Raw genomic sequence first — 21,031 nt, forward strand, 5'->3', positions numbered from 1 at the left:
AATGGCTTTATTTTCCCTTTACACTGGACTGGCACATTTTAATTTTCTAAGAAACATCAGATATCTATAATAGCCTTTTATGCTATAAATGCACATTAGGGTGTCTATACTCTGTGGAAATTAAAATCAGTAATTACACAGTTACAGGATGAAATAAATTCTTGAACTTCTCCCCATTAGAGTCCCCACAGTGAAGCAATATTCCACACTTTACCTTTAGCCACTGTTTTGTACCAGTTGGGAAATCAAAACTTTCATTAAACTAGCCTTCCTGGTAGATACTTAGAAGAATTACAACACTCTTCAGCATGTTTAGAAATGCCCTTATTCCTGCCCACATTTTACAAAGACATAATCACATGGTAGGTGCCTTTGGGACTTTTGAAATACATTCTGTGAACGAGAAGAAATGCCAACATGTTGGCAAAACTGATTATTTTCATTGTGGATCTCATGCTTGCTTTGGCCATTTTTATTATCTTTTATTTAATGGCTGTCATTGGTATTTTCATCTCGGTCATTTTCTGTCTTTTCAAAGCGGAGATGGAAAAAAACTGTAACTTCAACCAGCCCTGAATCTGGGCACTGGATTCTCGCAATGCTACTGAGGAGCCTTTGGCAGGCGGCGCAAAGAAAGTCAGCTCCAAGCTGCTTCCGGTCCATTTTCCAGCTGTAGGAGAAGGGTCTTCCCTGCCCAAGGAGAGTGGTCCCTTCTTCTGAAGAGCGAGGAGCTCTCTGCGGTGGAGGAGGCATGTGAAGACTTCCCAGAACCCTGCACCCACCTGACTGAGAGGTACTTTTTAGGGTGAGCATGTTAGACACCGAGCTTCATTTTCCTTCTTAATGCAAGTACGATACATTCTTGAGAGGAGAGGAGAAAAACAAATTCTTTTAATCACTGCCTTCTAGATTTCAAAACTGGAGTTGTCATCCTCTATAAATACTACAAAAGTTTTTGTTTTTAGCTGAGAGTCTCGATTACGCAGCAAACCAAGGAATCCTACCTATGTTATTTTCTCTCCCAAGCACTGATTAGACAAAGGGAAAAAGAGGATGAAACTTCGGTTTTAATCTTCTCTAGCAGTTTGGCTAAAAGGTTTGGTGTAAGAGAAAGTTTGAGAAAATGGATGCTTTGATCATCCCTATTCTATTTCACAACTTTGGTTCAATGGAAGCAAATTAGACCAGTTTTGCCTTGGCTTTTGACAGAAAAAATGGCTACCATAGGTTCCCTGTGTTTGGGTTTTTGTGGTATAAATCCATATATTTTACAGTATTTGCATATATGTTTGTTTTCAGAAGGTTCTAGAAAGTTGATTTAATTTTAGCAGTTGTGATTATAACTTCTTAAAACCAAGTCCTTGTTTTCATATTTTATTTCCATTGACTTGTAGACTTCTGACTTCTTAACTTTTTAAAAGTATTTCTTCCAAACAAACTGAAAATTCATTTCAGTCTAAATGTCAAATAACACTTAAATGAATTCCTTTAAAAATATAGCAAAATCATACTCAATGAAGGAAAAATAATAGGCTTAACCTCAGAGGCCATAAATGCATAAACTTTTAGAAAAAAAATAAAGTGCTTTAGTATAATAATGTTATCCATAGATCAGTAATGCTGCTTGTTGAAGAGTACAATAGCTCCTCCACAGAAGAAACTGGTTAAATTTCGAATGAGTACAGATTGTAGTAAGGGATTTTAAAATCATCTCCATTGCATCATTTCCAGGTTTATGCACAGAAGTAGAGGGGCTGACCTACCTGGTGGGATGGGGGATGCACAACTGAAGAATACCTTAAACAATTGCCCTGGCCAGGCGCAGTGGCTCACACCTGTAATCTCAGCACTTTGGGAGGCCAAGGCGGGCAGATCACGAAGTCAGGAGATCGAGACCATCCTGGCTAACACGGTGAAACCCCATCTCTACTAAACATACAAAAAAATTAGCCGAGTGTGGTGGCAGGCGCCTGTAGTCCCAGCTACTCAGGAGGCTGAGGCAGGAGAATGGCATGAACCTGGGAGATCGCGCCACTACACTCGAACCTAGGCAACAGAGCAAGACTCTGTCTCAAAAAAAAAAAAATTTACCCTTAACTGCTGATTACCTGCATGGAATTTACAATTATGGAAGCAGTATTTAATGAAATGGTTTTTCAGTTATTAGAAAACTTGACTACTATGCAAATATCTGGGAAGAGGCGCCCAGAGTATGTTTCTGTTTGTCTTTAAATCTTGCCATTATTTTACTCCATAACATATGTAGAGGGACTAGAGGGATGAGTAATAACTTAGGTAAATGTTGATTCAGAGGAGGCAGAAGAATAGGTCCTGCATGTGAGGCACTGGTGAAGTCAGGCATCACGGGGAAGAACTCAGGGGCAGGGGTGGGGAAGAACTCAGGGGCAGGGGTAAGGAAGAGGAGTGTGGAAAAGACACATGATGTGAATGCAGGATGTGATGAAATTGAAGGGCACCGAGGTGAACATTCACCTTTGCCTTGTGTAAGCTTTTAGAAACTGAAGAAAACTCTACACTCTACTGTGCTAACATTCACTGGGGATGGGTCATGGTTGGACCCCAACAAAGATTTCTTATGCGGTCTTGGCCATTTGCTCCAGAGTTCTCTTGTTTATCTCCTATGTGTTCCTAATGTAAGGGATTAGGGTTGATGGCAATGATTTGATAAGAAAGGAAATCAAAAATGCTTTACGTTTTGAACGTGTTCTGAAGCTGGTCCTCAACATCCACTACACTCCTGTCTTACACCTGGCTTCAGAGGACCTGCTGGCCCTGCAAGGAGTTTAAGTTTGTGTAACCTGCCAGGTTCCTCCAGCTCCACTTGAGTTAGTTTTGCATCCAAAGCTGTCTGTCCCTTAGTTTCTATGTGGGTTCCAGAAAGGTAAGTTTAGTACTACTAACTTATAAATTCGGTTAGGTGAAAATTCATTTCTGAGACTTATTACTTGTCAGTGATTCCACCAGGCAACCTAGGAACCTTTTGGCTCTATTTTTTAGACTACGCCAGCCCACTCTTAAAATTCAAAAGGGTCTTGAGAGTCACTGAGTCCACTTCTCATCCAATATTATGCGGTATCTTCTATGAGACACTTGTCCAACCCACCGTCTGTGGGCTGCCTGCGACCCAGGACAACTTTGAATGTGGGCCAACATAAATTCATAAACTTTCTTAAAACAGTATGAAATCTTTTTTACAATTTTTGCTCATCAGCTAGCGTTAGTGTTAGTGTATTTTATGTGCTAATGTTAGTGTATTTTATGTGCTGGCATTAGTGTTAATGTATTTTATGTGTGGCCCAAGACAATTCTTATTTTTCCAATGTGGCCCAGGGAAGCCAAAAGATTGGAACCTCCTCCTCTATAATATCCCTGAAAGATAGTTGTCCACCTTCTGCTTAGCCATTCTGCATGAGCTGCAATTTTTTCCCTCACAAGGCAGTGTGTTGTTAAGAAGTTCTTTATAACATACAGTGGAAATCTGAGTCTCCACAACTTTCATTGCTTTGTCCTATTTTTACTCTGTTAAGCAATCCAGAAAACAGTTGACTAAGTACAATGACTTCACAGGAACCACAAACTCTAAGGAGAAAGATCAGCTTCTCCTTTTATAAATTTCCTGCTTTCTACACAAAGCGTTGAATAATGTTGCCTTTTTCAGTGCAAATACCCCATTTAAGATCATAATAGTAAGATAAATCTAGAATGATTGTGTACATTATTAACAAATTCTTGATGTGTCTTTTTTGACTTCTTGCACATATTTGCTAATCAGGAATTTTGAAATTCATCTCTTCAAAGCTTCCTCAAGTCTGGGAGTGTTGCCAATTTGCACAGAAGAACAACATTTTATGAGTGCATTCGTAACTATTAAAATGTAATTCTAATGCACTGACCCAATTTCACAGCACATCAAAAATTTAATTCAACCCAAAATGACTCTCACAGATGTCTGATAATTTTCCAGTGGATGTTATTTGTAAGGTCAGATAAATTTGAGCATTTTAGAAAATTGTCAATCTTGCCAATACAATTTTTTGTGAATACGGCAACAGGAAAACCTCCAGTAGCAAGCTATGCTAATCTTTACAGAATGAAGCCCCCTTCATCAAAGGTAGCTGAGAGTGGAGAAAATTGGGAAAGAGTCCAGCCATCACATTTCTGGTGGCAGTGGATTTAGCTAAAGAGGCCCTGGGGCTGGACTAAGGAAGTCCCCATGTTCAGGATCCTCATGGCTTTATTAGTAGGTTTGGGGGAGTCAGAGTGCTAGAAGCCAAAGATTTTCTGCCTTTGTGGAAGGCTGAGGGTGAGCAAACTTCTAGAAGACAAGGAGCAAGTCAGTTCCTGGAATGCATATCTATAGTCCCTTTTTTGTTTCTGCCTCTGGTGACATTTCTAACAATATACAGTTGGCTCTCTCTATGTATGGATTCCACATTTGTTAATTCAACCAACCATGTATGAAAAAATATTCAAAAAAATGTTAAAAGAACAATACAAAAATAACACAAATTTTTAAAATATAGTATAACAACTACTTACATAGCATTTACACTGTATTAGCTATTATAAGTAATCTAGAGATTACTTAAAGTATACAGGAGGATGTGCATAGATTAAATGCAAATACTATGCCATTTTATATAAAGAACTAAAGTATCCTTAGATTTTGGCAACACTGGGGATCCTGGTGCCAATCCCCCATGAATACAGAGGGATAACAGTAAAAGCATTTGGATCTGGGAGTCCCTTTAGGATCTGGACCACACCACTTACTGGCCGTTTATTTGTATCAAGTGACTGCCTCCTTTGGCCTCTTTTTCTCCATCTGAAAAGAAGGGCATATGAAACTAATGCCTTGGAAGTCCCCTTAAGGCCTAAACTACTATAAATGTTATCAAACAAAATGAGTTTAAAAGTCAGATGCCAGCCGGGCGCGGTGGCTCACACCTATAATCCCAGCACTTTGGGAGGCTGAGGTGGGCAGATCACAAGGTTAGGAATGCAGGACCATCCTGGTCAACATGGTGAAACCCTGTCTCTACTGAAAATACAAAAATTAGCTGGCCATGGTGGTGTGCACCTGTAATCCCAGTTACTCAGGAGGCTGAGGCAGGAGAATTGCCTGGGAGGGGGAGGTTGCGGTAAGCCGAGATTGCACCACTACACTCCAGCCTGGGCAACAGAGCAAGACTTCATCTTGGAGAGGGGGGAGGGGGGAAGAAAAGACACCTGGTCGGCCAAGATGGCAATTTACACAGATGGTTTCTCAGCATCTGTCACTATACTTTGCTAATACCTGGGAAATGCATGAGTTGTGGGAAGCCTCAAGGGGCAGAGTGAGAGTTTTCAGGAGCACTTATAGGACTAAGGGTAAACTCTTAGAATAAATTTTCTTGGAGGCCCGACATTTATCTTCATGTCCCCCTTGCACCACCTGCTCACAATTAAAGTGCAACATGATATGCACACCTACATCCCACAGGTATCCATTGTCCTGTGTGTTCAGACAGGCTATCTAAACATCTAAACCCAAGTATTTTTGTTCTATGTACAAGCAAGGTATCTGTTTTATATTCAGTATTAATCACTTGGATTATTTTGCCTCCCAAGATATCAATTTGTTCAACTATAAAATGAATATATGGTGTAAATACTATCAAAGAGTACCACCTGGGTTAATATTATTTTAAGGGTATATTGAGTAGCTATTCTTTGCTATTAACTCTACTAGGGGATTTGGCAAAACAAAGACACATAACACATAGATGTAGACTTCAAAAGAGTTCTCATTTTATTTCTATTTGAAAGCATCCATGAACTAAACATGAACTAGAAACCTCAGGTAAAGTAATTAACTAAACAAAAAAAGTAATGTTTTTTCAAAAGTTAAAGTTTCAATAAAGTCCCAGAGTTTGCCAACTTCGATTTTGTTTATTTTTAATATCCTGTGTTTTAAATGTGAAAAGCCAGACAATCTAATTGTTTTGCATTGTAAATAATCTTTTTTGACTTATCAGACAGAATTTGCTAAAAGTAAATGAACTATTTGTCACTCGTTTCTTGGGTATGACACCAAAAACACAGGGAAAAAGTGAATTTTTTTTCAAAATTAAAAACTTTTTATCAAAGGACACAAGTAACAGAATAAAAAGGCAACCCACATTATAGGAGAAAAGATTTGCAAATCATGTGTCTAACGAGAGATTAATATCCAAAATGTATAAAGAACTCCTACAACTCAACAACAACAAAAATAAAAACTTGGTTAAAAAATGGGCAAAGGATTTCAATAGATATGTCTTCAAAGAAGATATACAAATGGCCAATATGACGTGAAAAGATGCTCAATAAAAACCACAGTGAGATATTACCTTATACCCATTAGAGTGATTACTATTTTTAAAGAGCAGCAGAAAATAAGTTTTGTTGAGAATGGGAGAAATTGGAACTCTTGTGTACATAAAATGGTGCAGCCACTTTATGTACAGCCACTGTGGAAAAGAGCATGCCAGTTCCACAAAAATTAAAAAGTAGTGTATGTGATTCAGCAGTTCCACTTCCGGGCATATACCAAAAAGAATTGAAAGCATATTGGTGTACATATTGTACACCAAAGTTGATAGCAACATTACTCACAACACCAAAAGGCAGAAAAAATTAAAGTGTCCATTGATGAACGAATGTATGAACAAAATGTAGTGTATTCATTCAATGAAATATTATTCAGCATTAAAGAAGGAAATTCTTACACATGCCACAACATGGATAAATCTTGAAAACTGTTTTTTTTTTTGAGATGGAGTCTCACTATGTCACCCAGGCTGGAGTGCAGTGGTGCGATGTTGGCTCATTGCAACCCTAGGCCTCCTGGTTTCAAGAGATTTTCCTGCCTCAGCCTCCTAAGTAGCTGGAACCACAGGTATGCACCACCACACCCAGCTAACTTTTATTTTATTTTATTTTATTTTTATTTTTAGTAGAGATGGGGACGGGGTTTCACCATGTTAGCCAGGATGGTCTTGATCTCCTGACCTTATGATCTGACAAACTCGGACTCTCAAAGTGCTGGGATTACAGGTGTGAGCCACCGTGCCCGGATGAAGACTTTATGTTACATAAAATAAGCCAGTCACAAAAAGACAAATACTTCCATATAATTTCAGTTATATGAGGTATACAGAGTTGTCAAATTCATAGAGACAGAAAGTAGAATAGTGGTTGCTAGAGATTGGGGAGGGGGGACGTGGGGCATTGTTGTTTGATGGGTACAGGATTTCAGTTTTGTCCGAAGAAAAAGAGTTCTGTGGATCGACAGTGGTGGTAGTTGCAAAACAATGTGAATGAACTTAACGTCCCTGAACCGTACACTCGAAAAATGGCTAAGACGGTAAATTTTACATTCTGTATATTTGAACACAATAAAAAAATAATAAAAAAGAAATTAGATCAATTATATTCTGGCTTTTATTATTATTATTATTATTATTTGAGACAGGGTCTCACATTGTTACCCAGCCTGGAGTGCAGTGGTGTGATCTCGGCTCACTGCAGTCTTGCCCTCCCAGGTTCAAGCTGTCTTCCTGCCTCAGCCCCAGTAGCTGGCATTACAGGTGTGCACCACCATGCCCTGCTAATTTTTGTATTTTTTTATTTTGTAGAGACAAGGTTTCACCGTGTTGCCCAAGCTAATCTTGAACTCCTGAGCTCAAGTGATCTGCCTGCCTCAGCCTCCCAAAGGGCTGGGATTACAGGTGTGAGCCACTGCACCTGGCCCTGGCATTTTTTTTATAATTATAAAATGTCACATTTATTGCTGCAGTGCTGTTAAATACAGGACAAGTCTCCAAATTGACTTTAAAGGGGATCATTTCAAAATCCCAATAATCTAGCCAGCTGTGTCGACATCTATAAAATTATTTTTCTTTAAAAAAAATGACTTTTTTTCAAAACCAGTTACCTTGAAGCACTCAGAGCACAATTTCCACCCAATAATTGTGGTTTTGTCCACCTCCCCATATTTTTTCCATTTTTTGTGTTGGGTTAATCTCATTATATGTATATAATATATGTAGATATAAATATATCTACTTATAAAGATAGATATCTGTTATATCTGTCTGTATATAGATAATTATATTATGTTAAATTATCTATATAATTATATTATAGATATATAATTGTAGATAATAATATAGACAATATAATGATACCTATATACAGATATAACAGATACCTATCTATATAGGCATAACTCAATTATGTAATTGAATTGTATATATAATTTTTTTTTTGCCTGATTATAAAAACTAGGCTATGGGGAATGATGGTCTTCACAGGGGGTATTTTGTATAGGTAAACTCTCCAGATTATTTGGCTTTTAAAAACTGGATAGGACATATATGCCCAGTCTCAACCATGGCTGCATAATAAAATCACCAGCAAGGTATTTAAAAATAATAGTTTTTTGGTTCTAGGGTAAAGCCTTGACATGGAGATTTTAAAAACATCACCAAGTGATTGTAATTTGTGGCTACAATTGAAAACTACTGCCCTAGGTTCTCAGGCATTGAATTATATTAGTCTGATCATTTGGTTTGTTCTTGGCACTGATAACCATGAAGTATCTTATCTTTGTTTTGTGTTGCTCTGACAGAATACTTGAGACTGAGTAATTCATAAAAAATTATTTTGCTCATGGTTCTGGAGGCTGAGAAGTCCAAGAGCATGGTGCCAGCATCTTGTGAGGGCCTTCATGCTACATCATTCCTCGGCAGAAGCAGAAGGACAAAAGAACATGAAAGCAAGAGAGAGATGTGGCCAAACTTGCTTTTATAACTAATTTATTCCCACAATAATGACATTAATCCATTTATAACAACAGAGCCCTCATGAACAAATCACCTCTTGTTAGGCCCCACCTCCAAACACTGTTACCATGGGGGATTAAGTTTCCAACACATGAATCTTGAGAGACACACTCAAGCCATAGTATATTTACATTGATTAGCTAGCTTTTCGTAATGAAGAATTCAATGTTAGTAAGCCACACCATGAAATCCTACAAATAAGTATGGTATGTTCTTAGATAAATTAAAAACAATTCATAACAATTCAGTAGCACATTTATCAGATTTGCTTTCAGTCTTGAACAAGACGAGTCAACAATTCACTTCATGCTTAATGTCAGTTAATTCTTAAGAAGATTGTTCAAATGTAAAAACACAACAATGACCTGAAAGCCTAACCTGAAGGTTCTTATCAAGAGATACCAAAGTAAAGACAAAATAAAACAATTGCAGAATATTTACTACGTGATTGTTCTTAAGGGAGACTCCTGAACTAGGTGACAACCATATTCTCAGAGATTCAGGTTCATTATTTCTGTTGGGTATTAAGCCATCATGCTGTAAATTTCCAAGCATGAGTTCTTCCCAAAGCCCATTTATTCTTCACATTGCCTCATGCATGCTCAAAATCCTAGCATCAAACTAACGGCATGGTTTATTTCTTCTCTGGGAGCTATAGACGTAGACTCCATTTGAAGTCTTGGCCCTATGCCCTACACATTGTTGCCAGAATAATCTTGGCAAAATTTGTGCTCAAAGACTTGTAATAATTCTCACTCACCTAAAATAGAGTAATTGTGAATAACTTAATCTGGTATTCTTAGTTTTCTAGACACTATCTGTCCAGCCTTATTACCAATGATTTCACTATGCATTGCTGAGATTCAGCTGACCAAAACTAAATGTGCCTAGTCTGGGCTCCAAGCTGCAGGTTGGGCCCAATGCCTGGTCCACAGGTCCCTCTTCCTTCTTGAACTGGCAGCTACATGAGGCATGACCTACTCTTTGTGATGGATGGCTGGAGCACAAGAAGGACATAGGGACACATGTTGACTTTTACAGTGGAGACTTGGAGTTGGCACATTGTCACTTTGGGTTATGTTCCATGGGTCGAAGAAAGTCACGTGACTGGGCTCAACATCAGTGGGGCAAAGAAGTGCATGCTGTCTACAGAAGTCATGGAGGGAGGTGGTGAATATATATCTGCTGAACAATAATATAATATACCCATAAAATGTAACAGAATAAAATTTTTCATAATCAATAATACTACCAATATTATTAAATAGTTCTTATTTTATGTAAAATAAAATGCAGGCTTAACATTGCCTGAGTGAAGTTTGATATAGGACTTGAAGTCCATATTCTTAAATGTTTGAGTTTTTTTAATGACTTCCATTGAACAGAAATCAGGTCCACTTACTGGAAAAAAGAAACTGAGTTCTTTCTTTGCCATTTTTCAAGGCTGGAAATTGTTCCATGATACGTTCTTTGAGTTTCTTTCTCTTCCTCCATCATCCCTGATAATGGCTAAGCTCTCCCAGAAGTGCACACAGATGAGGCCAAATGCAGTACTGTCTTGGTAGAGAGAACAGGGGCTTTGGTGCAAGGAAAATGAGTCAACCACAGACTGGCTCTGAACTTAGGCCAAGTCATGTAAACTCACAAGTCTATATAGTTATTTAGTAAAACTTGCCTGAACTGACTAATGGGTTGCTGTGTTCATTACGTGAGATACTATCAGAAAACACAATTGGAAATATTAATTATAAAATAGATATCCTTATGTATACAACCAAAGTCACATGTCACTTAAAGAGGGGGATACATTTCTGAGAAATGTATTGTTCAGTGATTTTATCATTGTGTGAAAACATCATAGAGTGTACTACACAAACCTAGATGGTGTAGCCTACTACATGCCTAGGCTATATGGTATGGTCTATTGCTCTTGGGCTGTAAACCAGTACAGCAAGTTACTACACTCAACACTGCAGGCAATTGTAACACAGAGGTATCAAACATAAATAAACCTAGAAAAGGTACAGTAAAAATATGGTATAAAAGATAAGAAATGGTATATGCCAGTAAAGAGCACTTACCATGAATGCTGCTTGCAGGACTGGAAGTTGCTCTGGCTGACTTAGCGAGGGAGTGGTGAGTGAATGTGAAGGCCTGGAACCTTACTGTACACTGTAGACTTCATATACACTGTACACTTAGGCTACACTAAATTCATTTAAAATATTTTTCTTTCTTCCATAATAGCCTTAGCTTGTTATAACTTAAACATTTTTAATTTTTAAAACTTTTCAACTCTTTAAAAATAATACTTTGCTCAAAATACAAACACAGCATACAACCGTACAAAAATATTTTCTTTATATCCATATTTTTGGAAAAAAATTCTATTTTCATTTTTATGTTGTTGAAAACTAAGACATAAACAATACATTTACTTAGGCCTACACAGGGTCGGGATCATCAAGATCACTGTTTTCTGCCTGCACACTGGAAGATATTCAGGGGCAATAGCACGTATGGAGCTGTCATTTTCTGTGGTAACTATGCCTACCTACTTCTGGATACTTCCTGAAGGACTTGCCTGAAGGTGTTTTACAATTAACTTTTTGTTTCATAAGTAGAAGGAGCGTGCCTTAAGGCAACAATAAAAACTGTAGTATAGTAAATACATAAATCAGTGACATATTTATTATTATTATACATTATTATGTACTGCATACAATTGTATGTGCTATGCTTTCATGTAACTGACAGCACAGTAGCTTTGTTTACACCAGCATCACCACAAACAACGTTAAGTAATGCATTGTGCTGTGATGTTGTGTTGGTTACGATTTCACTAGACAATACGAATTTTTAAGCTTCATTTTGATCTTATGGGACCACTGTCATATATGTGGTTGTTGACTAAAACATTGTTAGGTAGTTTTGAAATTACATAACTGCAATTTGTCTAGACTACTGTCTCTATAGATTCTAGTTTTTTTCTACTGAGTTTACTTACTTAATGTACTTTGCCTTTAGCTAGTAGTCAGTTGCCATTAAGAATAAAGCAAAAATTTTCATTTATAAATGGCTAATGGCATTCCTATATTAATTCTCATCCTTAAAGACCATTGACTGAAATAGATTATAATAAATATGATCAATTAGCTAATCATTTAATGAATCATTTGGTACACAATAATTGTTTCAAATTTTCCATTGCATAATACCACCTAATAGATATTGACCACACAGGAAATATCCCATTGAATCAAGTAATTTTTTCCTCATTTTTAATATATGTGATAATTATCTCAATAAATATCTCGAGACTTACTAAAATTCAGTCAAGTAGCCCTGTTAAACTACTTAAGGATTGCTAAAATTCTCCATTTCACTTTATGTGTGAATGGTTTGCTGAAAAGAAAAGAAATAAATGATTGAGACATATATCCTGGATTTATTTTTCATTTTGAATTTTGATCCTTAGGAATTTTATTTAATAACAAATTAATAATAATAACAAATAATAATAAGTGATTTCATGTCATTGGTAGTTTTGACAAGTTCAAAAGAGCCAAGTGCATTTTTATTTTAAAACAAGACTTAGGCCGGGAGCAATGGCTCATGCCTGTAATCCCAGCACTTTGGGAGGCCAAGGCAGGCAGATCACTTGAGGTCAGGAGTTCAAGACCAGCCTGGCCAACATGTTGAAATCCCATCTCCACTATAAATGCAAACATTAGCTGGGTGTGGTGGCACCACGCCTGTAGTCCCAGCTACTTGGGAAGCTGAGGCAGGAGAATCACTTGAACCCAGGAGGTGGTGGTTGCAGTGAGCTGAGATCACACCATTGCGCTCCAGCCTCGGTGATAGAGCAAGATTCTGTCTTAAAACACATACACACACACACACACACACACACACACACGCAAACAAAAACAAAACAAGACTATGTTTCTGAAGTCAGCCTGCCAAATTTAGGCAATGTATTTGGAAAGACTTTTTATTCCTAGGTGTTATGTTCCTTAGAGCTAGATTCATTTAACTGGAGAGAACTTACAGTATGCTTGAGAAAAATAATATAAACATAACTGCTGTGGAATCATGGAACTGTGTTTATATATCACAGATCTCAGAGATATAAATTAATCATTCAGTGAAAAATACAATCCCTGAAAATAGACATGACTATAATAAAATCAATGAGCAGTTATGTATAAAATCCAACTTTCCTAAATATATGTTTTATAAACACTAATATAAAATACAAATGTGAATAAATATAAATTTTCTCCAACAATTTTGTCTTTAGTTTGAAAAGCATAGTCTTTTGCAAAGTTCATAAATTGGTATGTACACATTTTCAGTTATCCTAGGGTGGAGATCATCTTGAAACTTCAAAGTGAACATACTGACATAGGTCACAGAACAACACATTAATAAGAGCCCCCAAATGAATTGCCACACAGCAGACTTCATTCTGTCTTTCTTAAGTGATGAAACAATCTTCCTTTTAATGAAAAATGCTCCAGGCCCTGACAAGGCCTGGGCTGCATGAGTCAGGGTGAGGGTAGCATGAAGACAAAAGCATTCTAATTCCAAGTAGCAATGTATGGAGCGCCCATTGACAAAGCATTTCAATTCCTCAAGTACCTGTGGTCTTGACAATGTGACACTACAACAAACTCCTCCCTATGGAGGGTGGTGGCATATGTTTCTCCATTTTTGAATCTGGGCTGGCCTCTGGACTTGGTGAGGCCAATAGAGATTTAAACCTGGGTCTCAAGAGACCCAGCTTGAGATTGGCCTGGGTCTCAAGGGACCTGGCACTTCTGCTCCCTTTCTGTTGGAGTCCTGCCAGCATCTTGGGAACAAGTTTCAGAAGATTGCTAGAGGATGGGAGCATATGAAGAGCAGATCGCAACCATCCCAGGGGAGGCCAGCCTAGACCAGCTATAGTCACCTGTCTCCCATACATGGAAAGAGGCCCCCGAGTTTAGCAGAGCTGCATACTTGACCCACAGTGAACCACAGATGCGTGAGGGAGTCCAGGTGAGATCACAAGAACATCCAGCTGACCCGTAAGCTTATAAGCAGTAATATCTACTTATCATTCTTAGCTGCTGCTTTTGAGTTGTGCCAACTCATGCTGGGGGTGCAGTGTTTTTTAGAATATCTCCGTGCTTTCTAAGAAACATTTAATTTTTCCCCCCACAGAAACCGCTGTTTTCATGCTAGATTTAATCAAACTTACAGTGGTTTTGTAGTTGTGAGATAATTCATTGACTTAAGCACATTTATAGAAACTCCGTAAAATGTGTTTGAATTAAGTAAGCAAATGAATTTCTTGTCTCGTTGTCCTATACCTTAGACTAGCTAACTAGTAAATTTGTACATAGTAAAAAGTAAATAGTGAAAGAAGGTATAAGTAAGAAGCAGTAAAAACAAAGTAGCAAAATGCTTTGTTCAAATAGCACTGCCAGTACCAAAAGCTGGAGTCCAAATGAGAAAAAAAACCAAACAAACAACTAAAATGAATATTAGTTTGCAGATTCAAAAGCTAGTTCAATTGAATAGATAGTATCGAAAGCAGAAAAGATGTCAGGATGACAGAACTAAGTCTAAATATAACTTTGCTCTCAAACATGTCAAGATATACATTAAAATGAATAAAAAATTTTCACAAATTAAATTAAAAAGTAGCTCAGGAGGCTGAGGCAGAAGAATGGTGTGAACCTAGGAGGTGGAGCTTGCAGTGAGCCAAGATCACGCCACTGCACTCCAGTCTGGGCGACAGAGTGAGACTCCATCTCAAAAAAAAAAAAAAAAAAAAGTAGCAAACACATATCCTATAAAACATGGATAATATAGGGAAATTCTAAAAGGGTAAAAACTTTCAAAGCTTAAACAAATCCAGACAGACCAGGAAAATATTAATACAAATTTGAAAGTATGATACTAATGTCAGAGAAGTTTGAATTCAAGGAAGAGTCTAAAGGAGTTTAAACACATAAAGATGAAACGTTTAGAACATGCATTTACCTAAATAATAAGATAACAATAAATAACGTAGCAAAAACAATGACAAAACCGTAAATTTCAAGAAATGCTAGGAAAAAAATATAGATAAGAAAAAATTTGAAATTCTGCACAAAATAATTGAAGCTAAAATAATGAAAATATATTAAATTCTATAGTCTTATAGAATATACTTCACTTTAATCACTTATATTTATAAAGCAATTGGCTGTATATTAGGAGAAAAGCAGAGATAGTACAGACTACATTCTTGATGCACATACACAACCACACACAAAACATAAAAGATAATAATGAAAATCAGGGAGAAAAACTACAACCACCCTGAAATTTGTAATTTTCTTCCTATAACTGTCTAAGATCAAAGAAGTAATCAAAATTATAATTGCAAAGTATTTAGAAATTATTATAATTAAAACAATAAATATTAGAAATTAAAAGCAGAGAAAAATACCTACCCTTGCATATCTATATAACTAGCAGGAAAGAATAAAAACAAAAGAATTTAGCTACTCAAGACCAAAAGTTAGAAAATAATAACAAAATAAACCTAAGAAAAGGAAGAAAATAATAAAGATAAAAGCAAAATTAATTAATTAGGAAACAAAGTGGGTAAATAGATTGAAAATAAGTAACTAAGAGTGAAGTCATCTATAAGTAACTTGCTAATGAACCTGGTCACCAAAAGGAAAAAACACAATATTAAAATTTGAAAATGAAGAATAACCAAAAACAGAGAGGAACATAAAACTACCCAAAGAAAGTATGGTGCACACTACAAATAAATTGGAAATTTTTCCTGATATTGAGGATTGTATTGAAAAACAGAATTCCCAGGATTGACTCCAGTCATAGAAAGTAGCACATATTTACACATTCGCTTCCTAGAAGCAATCACAAGAAATTGATACCAATTACTTCTTTGGGAAAGAAACTTGCAGGGGAAGGAGAGAAGTTCCTTTTTTGTTTCATTCCTTTCTGAACTATCTGTATGTCCATATTTGATTTTTTTAAAAATATGGGCTTATTGGGAAATTAGATTATATATTTATTTGTAGTAAGACAAATGGAGAAAAACAAAGAATAGTGGCTCACACCTGTAATTCCAGCACTTTGAGAGGCCGACACGGGCGGATCACAAGGTCAGGAGATAGAGACCATCCTGGCTAACACAGTGAAACTCCGTCTCTACTAAAAATACAAAAAAATATATTAGCCCGGTGTGGTGGCGGGTGCCTGTAGTCCCAGCTACTCGGGAGGCTGAGGCAGGAGAATTGCTTGATTCGAGGACGCGGAGGTTGCCATGAGCTGAGATCGTGCCACTGCACTCCAGCCTGGGCAACAGAGTGAGACTCTGTCTCAAAAAAATAATAAATAAATAAATAAAAATAAAGAATAAAAGGTACAATCATGAGTAGAACACAAAGGCTGATGATCAAACAGTCCAGCCAGAGTGATGATGGGTGGAGGCTGGAAGAAACAGACCCAGAGACTTTGTGCTGGGCAACATCTGTTTCTACACCTGCCTGGCTACCCCATGGACTATCACTCAGAGTTCCAAAGTATACCATGTTGGTATATGTATTTGTTTTTCAATATTTACTTAGATTTATTTTGGAAAAATATCCAGTATATCCAACTATTTAACAAAATTGAGGATTAAAACTATTTGATTTGGTGCTATTTTTGGACATGCATATTACACCAACAGAATAGCTGCTGATGCAAACCTGTTTGTTCCCTCTAGACAAGGAGATTAGAAAGGGTAGGTAGGTTCCTCCTTAAGAAAGAAGCAAGTAAGTTGAAATACAATTTGTTTTGTTTCTTGTATTTGAAAGTGCAGTTTAAACAAGCCAAATAGATACCATATGGCCTTCAGTAATTTGACATTGAAGAACAATGTATGATTTATATTCTATTTCCAGCTACTGCACAGTGAGTGTGCTGTGATACCATGTTTTTAAATTCCTCTCTGCCTTTGCCCTTGTTGTCTCTTAGAGGCATTACATTTATTTATTCACTTATTCATTTCTTCTCTTTTTTTAACCAGTGAACTCCAAAACAGATTGAAACTAAAAATAAATAAATAAATAAGTTCAAATTAAAATTTCTCCATTTTAGTGACCTCACTGAAGCTGTGTCATTATCCAGGGTAAATACGCAAGGTTTGTCTCTCCCCCAAGAAGATTAAGGGGACACACAGCGGGAGGGAGTTTAGGAGTGGAGGTTTACTAGCTAAAAGAAAGAGAAAGGAGAATAGCTCTCTCTCTCTTGTGAGACACAGGGGCTCCTGAAAGGGAAAAACCAGCCTGTGGCATACTGCACCAGATTTTATAGGCAGACTTGAAGAGGCAGTGTCTGATTTACTAGGGCCCACAGATTGGTTGGACCAGGTGTGACATTTACACAGTGCACAAGGAAGGCTGGCCAGCCCACCCTAATCTTATTATGCAAATCGGCTTTTCATTTGGCTGGGGCCATCTTGTCTGCTCCTTACTGTACGCATAGCTGGCAAAAGAAGGGAACATGGAGTCACCATTTTGAACATGCCTAGTCCCAGGTAGACTTTTCCTCTTGGCACAACTACTGGCATTCACTTGTGCAAGTTTCCAGCTTGCTTGTCTATGTCTGCAGCTCGATTTTACAGGCTGCTCTTTGTTAGAAAATAAAATGATTTGGGGGCTGGTTTTCATTAAAAGGAAAACTTTACCAAGGATTTCCATACCCTCACTATCTGCCTACATAATTTTTTCTTAACTCCTATATCATCACCACCTCTATGAGTTAATATTGTTTTGTTCACACTCCTAAGTATAGCATTATTTTGTATTGTGATAGTATATATAGCCCTGACTCCCCTACTAAACCCCCAGCTTCACAAGGTCAGGGCCATGTTTCATTGTTTTAGAAATCTGTAACACCTAGCATGTTCTAGATTATTTTTAAGTGTTAAGAGAATTGCATTAAAAATTAAATACTTAAATATTTTTAGATCAAAGCATCAAGGTTAATATCTTTGTAAGGGTTCTATTATGAGTGGTAATTAGATTTTCCCATTAAGTTTGAAGAACGTCAGTTTCACAATGCAGACTACTAACCACTATATGATCACAGCTGAAGGAAGCCAGTTTCAAATATCACGGTCATCCCTCATTTTATCTACAACATGGATATATATGACCACATTTGGGTTCCCAATAAGTAGTGAGAGACACAGAAGCATTTAATATTGCCAAAAAAAAAGAATCGTACCATGGCCATACTGATCTGTCTGTCTGTCATGATAACTAGTGCGGCTGTCTTTGATAACCAGTAGGAATAAGGAATTCCCTACAAGTACATAGTACTTAAACTAATATTTGAATAACCTACTTCAACATGAATTTTCAGTGCTCTTGGATGGCTAACAAGATGATCCCCTCCTCCCCAAAATTGCATCATGTATTTGTTCATTTATCTTTTCAATCAATAGTCATTTATCAGGTGCATGTCAATTTAGGAGACACTAAGCTAGAGACACTTACACAGCATAGACGAGTGTTTTAAAAAGTGAAAATACTTTATACATTCATTGCTTCCTCACTGCACCGCTTTGACCCCACATAAGAAAGGTGTAACAGTTTCTCTTGGGTTTTGCTCATAGCTTCCCCAACAGATAAGAACGTTTTATTTCATTTAATTTCATTTTAAATTTATTACTTCATGAAAGTGAGATAAAATTTGCCTCATTATCATAAGAAATATGGAAATGAATACTGGACATTTTCTAAGCACATGCATAGTACAGTGGACTCACAGCTTCCACTCTGTGTTTCTCAGTGATGGAGGAGTTAGTGAGGTCTGTCCATCAGTGCCTGCCATGGGGAGGGTGAGGGGCAGGGTTCAGGCCTCACACTTGTAGCAGGCCTCATCCTATTCCAGATGTAATCTCCACATGCAGCCACAGCGAGAAGTTGCAGGGTTAAAAGATAATACCACTTGAATCCTTGAAAATAAACACTAAAAATATATCCAAATGTTTGACCGAGTTTGGTCATTTTTTCATTCTATTTTCTTCATTTTGGTCACTTCTTAATTTCGTTTAAGGCTCTCACTAAATTATTTGCATCTTGATCCTGGCTCAGTATTCTTATTTTCTCATTTTCAAGTGCCTTGTTTCCTAAAACCTTAAATGTCAAAGATCCCTGGAGGGACAGGTGGGGCTGAGGGGAGAAAGACAATATATAGAACTCTCAAAAATGTCTTTCAAAACAGTGTCATAAAAAACTTTTAAGACAGTATTTATTTACTTACAATTTATGCACCTCAAATCAAAGAAAACACAGTAGGGTGTCTCTTCCCTCAATGTGATTGTCCCCCTCCCCTTCCAAATGGCGTTAATTAAAAATGAAAAAATAGGATAGAATTCTGTGTTCTTCCTTCTTCCCAACTTGGTACCATAATTCACACGCTCCTCCTGCCCACCAAATTCATACCTTTTATCAGTCTTACAGGCGTAATTACAAGGAGAAAATTTCATTTAATTGTATTCATTTTATTTTAGAAAGGAGACTGAAACTTTGGAGGATATAAAAATATTTACAAAGCTATGAAGTATGTGCTTAAGTAAACTAATTTCACCAGTTCTCTTTATATTTTTTAAAATTTGAAAATAGTGAAAAAATATAAAAATAAAAATGTGCTATATTCTCACATTAAAAAAAAAAAATCCTATGAAAGGGAGAACTCAAAAATCTGTTCTCTAATACTCTGCCCTTGAGGTCACCACTGTTCAGAGCTTGATATTTGTTCTTCCCATGTTCTTCTTAGACTTACTGTGAAATGTGTATGGGCTTATCTTGTAAAAATAATATTGAGCACAGGGCTCATCCTTCCTTGTCTGGTACCTGGGGAGATTTGGGCAGGTGGAGAGACTGGTGTATGAGAAGGACCTGATAAGGAAGTGATTGGGCTCTGAATTGGTTGGTTTGCATTTGAAAGGTTTGCTAGCAGGAGAGTTGTTGACTTACTATCTCTAGAAATTAGTGAACCCTGTGAGGCAGGAGCAAGGCCCTGGAGGTCAAGCCTTCAGAATACAGAAAATCAAAAGACACAAGGTTAGTATAGCCTCATACCTGCTTTTTTAATTTAAAGAAACCCAGAGAATTTGCTTAAGTGTTTCAAGCTAACAAACATTTTATTCGTGTGGCATAAATAATATATGAACAGACTTTTATGAGTAATATAACATCTGCAGCTCTTAGAAAATAAAACATAGTTAATTAGAGAAGGCGTGAATTATGTAATCATTACTTTTATGTTTTGTTCTTTCTAGGTCATTCAAACTGTCATCCACACATGAATAACAATGAAATTCTCATGAAGAAGCAGAAATACCCAGGAGGCATGAAGAGTCATCATGCTTCAAAAGTGCATGTATTAGGACTTCATGACCTCAGGAAAAGTAGACCCCATAACTCTTAAAAGCTCAACCTTGGAAAGGAGAAACATGCTGTTTGATGACACAGCACTGAAACTTGTTGAAATATCCTTGGAGCTTGAGATGTTGAGAGCCATCAAAATGTTCTTAACAATTAAATTGAAAAATGTTTCTTCAAAATGTCTTAGCCAACCAAATACAAACATTTTTGTCATTGTGAAAAAAAAAAAAAAAAAAAAACTCGCCAATTGCCTTTGCTAGTCTCAGCACAGCCCAAGAGGAGCATCCTTCAGGAGCCAACCGAAAAACAGTGTGCAGTCTATGCTTCTGACCAGATGGGCTTCTCTTGTCACCATAACATTATGTATTAGGACTTCATGTATTATGTATTATGTCAACACTTTATTCATTATGCTGATCATACTCTGTATTTCACTTGCTCTGGTTATTTGTAAAGCTTTTCCTATTTCATCATTAGATTATCCTTAAATTTTAGCAACTGCATTTTAGTCACTCTGTATTCTTAACAGTGCCTGCCCAAGTGACATATTAATAAGCATTTTTTTCTGAATCAATAACCACCACCCAAAAAACTCTGCAGCCATAGTTGTAAATACTGTACATTCCAAAGAGAAGTGGAAATGAATGAAGGACCAATTTTGAGGAAGAATTAGAGTTCTCAAAAATTTAACAA

At 37.0% G+C, this 21,031-nt stretch overlaps 1 long non-coding RNA gene across 1 annotated transcript; it reads left to right on the forward strand.

Moving 5' to 3' along the window:
• Positions 1–618: 618 nt before the first annotated feature.
• LOC105552863 lies at positions 619–20,841 on the forward strand. The gene is made up of 2 exons (XR_001008081.1): positions 619–805; positions 20,233–20,841. It is a non-coding gene; the product is annotated as an uncharacterized LOC105552863 (long non-coding RNA).
• The last annotated feature ends 190 nt before the right edge of the window (positions 20,842–21,031 follow it).

This window comes from Mandrillus leucophaeus, unplaced genomic scaffold, assembly GCF_000951045.1.
Source record: "Mandrillus leucophaeus isolate KB7577 unplaced genomic scaffold, Mleu.le_1.0 Scaffold116, whole genome shotgun sequence".
NCBI lineage: Eukaryota > Metazoa > Chordata > Mammalia > Primates > Cercopithecidae > Mandrillus > Mandrillus leucophaeus.